The sequence below is a fragment of the Elephantulus edwardii genome, unplaced genomic scaffold (genome assembly GCF_000299155.1).
Source record: "Elephantulus edwardii isolate Elephantulus edwardi_28Jun2011 unplaced genomic scaffold, EleEdw1.0 scaffold00286, whole genome shotgun sequence".
Classification (NCBI taxonomy): Eukaryota; Metazoa; Chordata; class Mammalia; order Macroscelidea; family Macroscelididae; genus Elephantulus; species Elephantulus edwardii.
In genome coordinates, this window is record NW_006400036.1 from 2,324,222 (window position 1) to 2,328,551 (window position 4,330).

General features: G+C 45.5%; 1 pseudogene; it reads left to right on the forward strand.

Moving 5' to 3' along the window:
* Positions 1 to 556: 556 nt before the first annotated feature.
* LOC102870646 lies at positions 557 to 1,075 on the forward strand (annotated as a pseudogene).
* The last annotated feature ends 3,255 nt before the right edge of the window (positions 1,076 to 4,330 follow it).

Below are 4,330 nucleotides of genomic sequence, written 5' to 3' on the forward strand. Positions count from 1 at the left end.
GCAAAATTTAACAGAACAGCAAGCAACAAATGCTGGTGAGGTTGTGGAGAAACTGGAACCCTTATTCCCTGTTGCTGGAAGTGTAAAATGGTGCAACCACTGTGGAAAGAGGTGTGGCGCTTTCTCAAAAAGTTGCAAATAGGATACCATTTGACCCAGCAATTCCACTACTGGGAATATACCCCAAAGAGACCATAACTGCCACCCAAGCAGATATATGCACACCCATATTTATCGCGGCTTTGTTCACAGGAGCAAGGAGTTGGAAACAACCTAAGTGCCCATCAACAAATGAATGGATAGAGAAGCTGTGGTATATTCACACAATAGAATACTACACTGCATTGAAAAACAAGGAACTCATGAAATATTATTCAAAAATGAGTTACCCTGGAAGACATTATGCTGAGTGAAGTATCTCAGTCACAAAATGACAAATACTCAGTAACGCCTGGCCGAGCAGCGCCCAGACCAGACGGCTGCCTGCTGCGCCACACCGAGAGTCTTCTCTGCACCAGTCCTTCCTGCAGTGAGGCCCCATACACCAGAAGACAAGATGTCCAGCAAAAGGGCCAAGGCCAAGACCACCAAGAAATGGCCACAGAGGGCCACTTCCAGTGTTTTTGTAATGTTTGACAAGTCTCAGGTCCAGGAATTTAAGGAGGCCTTCAACATGATTGACCAGAACCACGATGTCTTCATTGACAAGGAGGACCTGCAAGACATGCTGACCTTCCTGGGTAAGAACCCTACAGACGAGTACCTGGAGGGCATGAAGAGTGATGCCCTGGGGCCCATCAACTTCACCATGTTCCTCACCATGTTTGGGGAGAAGCTGAATGGCACCCACCCTGAGGATGTGATCTGAAATGCCTTTGCCTGCTTTGATGAGGAAGCCTCAGGCTCCATCCATGAGGATCACCTCCGGGAGCTGCTGACCACTATGGGAGACCGGTTCACTGATGAGGAAGTGGATGAGATGTACTGAGAAGCACCCATTAATAAAAAAGGCAACTTCAACTATGCGGAGTTCACCCACATCCTTAAACATGGAGCCAAGGACAAGGATGAGTAGACCACCCCTACCTCTTCCCTGTACCCGGGTCCCTATCCTAGCACCTCCCCTCCACACTCACTCATCTCTGTGCTGTGTCTCTGCCCATGCCCCCAAAAGACCCAATTAGGGGATCATTCCTCTGAGGGATAGGGCCCTAGCTCCCCATGCAGTAAGGGCCAGTACCTGGGCAGTGCCAGGCAGATACTTGGTCACCTTAAGGCATACATTCCCCCCATGACCCAGAGACCGTGGAAGCTAGAAGGAGTCATTGGCTCAGTCAAGGAGACCATCATCCAGAGATGTTCCAGAAGGACAAGGCTTAGAGGGACCAGGAGAAGTTTCCTCAAGGGAGCTCTGGGCTTCCACCTAGAAGGAAGGTGCCCTGTGCCACATCAGTCGTGTCCCCACGCGGGGTGTGAAAGCCCTTTCCCAGTCACTGCCACAAAAATATGCCTCACCAGGGACCCTCCCCTACACCCTGCCCAGCCACTAGACCACCAGAACACACCTCATCGCACCTTGGGCATACATGCAAGAAGATGCATGTGGCATGGAATTTGTGCAGGGGAGGCAAATCTCAAATAGAAGTCTGAGCACTGAAAAAAAAAAAGAAAAAGGACAAATACTGCATAGTGCCACGTTGTAAAACAGGACGTATACTGCATTGGAACAGATAAGGGAGAGAACTGTTTAAAAGGGATATATGATTAGGTATTATTGTCATGACAGTAGTCCAGAACAAAGGTTGCATAGTGGAGTGAACCTGGGGGGAGGGATTGTATAACAATGAAAGAATCTTTTCCTTTACTTTTCAAAGAGAAGAGTGTACTGGGTGGGAGCGTGGGTTGGGCAGGGAGAAAAATGCAACAATGAATGGAGGGGGAAAAGAAGAGCTTGGAGAAATTCAGGGCAGATGAGCAATGGATGGCTCAGAAGTGGTGCATTCCTGATAGGAGGTGTTCAAAGTCCATTCATGATAGATGCAGGAATGATAGATAACCTTGAAAATAGAGACCGAGAGAGTTGGTGTGAAGCTCTTTTTATAAGTTGTTGTTGTATGTGATGTCAGGTCAAGTATGACTCATAACATCCTATGAATGATATATGTGAACCCTGTCCTATCCTGTACAATCCTCATCATCTCAGACACACTTGAGCCCATTGTTGCAATCTCTATGTCAGTAGAAGACCTTCCTCTCTTTCATTGACTCTCTGCCTTTCCAAGCATAATGTCCCTTTCCAAGGAATAGCTCCTCCTAACAACACGCCCAAAGTATGGGAGATGATGCTTCTGCATCCTTGTCTCTAAAGAGCATTCTGGCTGCACCTTCTCCAAGATGTATGTGTGTGTGCTTTTGGCAGTCCATGGAATATTCAGTACTCTTCTCCAGCACCACATGTCAAAGGCATCAATTCTTCTGTCATCCTTATTCATTGTTTAGCTCTCAGATGCATAGAAAGTGGTTGAAAAGGTTATGATTGGAATCAGGCACACTTTAATCTTCAAATTGACATAATTTCTCTCAGTTGAATCTTGAAAAAATTTACTTACTACTCTTGAATCAGTTCCCACATAGTGACCCTCTGTTGGGTTTCAGATGTTATAAATCTTAACGGGAGGATGAGCCACAGGCTACACTGGGTATTTTGGTATAACCTGCTACAGGTTATGCCACCAGAGCCCTGAAAAGTCCATTTCTCTAAATCAGAGCGGCCATTTTTGACTGACTGGATGAAATCCATTGTCCTGAGAGAATGGAAAAAGCTCTATGACCTTGAGCAAACAATTTCCAAAGCTGGACAATTTCCTCACAACCCAACTCTCACAGCTTTTTCTTTACAGCTCAGATCTCCATGGCAGGAGCAGCATTGGTGATTAGGAAGCCGTAACCATCTATAGTGAGGTCTTCAGGATCTTTGCCCACATCCTGGGCCTGGGGTAGGACTTATTCTTGTTTCCTTTGACATCTAGTGAAATAAATGACTTGAACTCCACTGCAGAATCCCCTACTTATCTTGATATCTAAGATAAGCTCTCTGGGCCAAGCTGCCCACACTCCATGCTGAATAGTAATAATTGATGAGCTCTGGTTTTCAAGCCCATATTCGTAGAGGCTTTTATGTTTTATATTCACTTCTTTACTAACATCTTTGGAGTTTCATTCTGAGAAATCTGAAAGCTTAGATCTTTCTTTGGACTATCACTATGCTTGAGAGAGCACAGAAGCCTGTGATGTGAGGTACAGGCTACAGGATGGAGAAGGGAGATGTGTTCTCCAGTCTTAGAAGTCCTCTAATAGTCTCCTCTCTGGATCTGCTTCGCCTTAGAGCAAGCAAGCTTGAACATCTTGATAGCCTATGAATTGTCAAAGTCTGCTCTCTGAGTGTAGACTTGTAGAGGTTGCTCTGATAGCTTGCACAGAGAGGAGATCTGCTCTTTCCCTCATGGTGCCTGCTTCATAACAGTACAACTAATGACTAGAACCACAGGCCAACCATCCCACATTCTAGCATGTGCTTCTTTCTTGGAATGGCTTTTCCCAAGGTCACTGGTGACTCTACAATGGCAAATTCCAGTGGCTCCTTTGCAACCCTCCCCTCTATTTGTCATTTCTGTAGCATTTTCTATCTAACACTCACTTTTGTTGGATTCTTTTGATTTTCCTCCTATCTATATCTCCTGACAGTTCTCCTGTTGACCTTGCCTTTTGGCATCCCTGAACATATTTGTCTCACTCACCCAAATCCTTGTCTCCAATTAAATGTTGTTTTCACTTGGATGCCCAGTTGCTACTTAAACATATGTCTGTAACCTAACTCTTACGCCACAAAGCAGGCTTCCTCTACCGACTTCCCCATTCTGCCTCTGGTGAAACCAGACTTGAAACGTTGGAGTCATCTCTGAGTCCTCGGCCTTCCTTGTTCTCCACTCTCCAGCAAGTTTTGATGGTGCTTCTTTCCTTTCCCCATTATTCTTGCTTCTCTCACTTCCCCATTGTTCTCTGTGCAGCTCGATCTGGCTGTCATCACCATACTCTTCGTAGGGACCACAGTCTTTTCTTCACTCTCCCAAGAGATTCTTATTATGAAAACTCCAGTTTTTGTCATATTTTCCTGTTCAGATGTCTTTGACTTCACCCACTACACAGGGGAAGTCCAAAGTCCTTGGTCTTCTGCCCAAATTTTAGTAAAGTAGCATTATTTTCTCCACAAGACCTTACTTTCTCCAGTCTGCTTAAGTTCTCCAGAGACCAATAAGGAGGAACTTTCTCA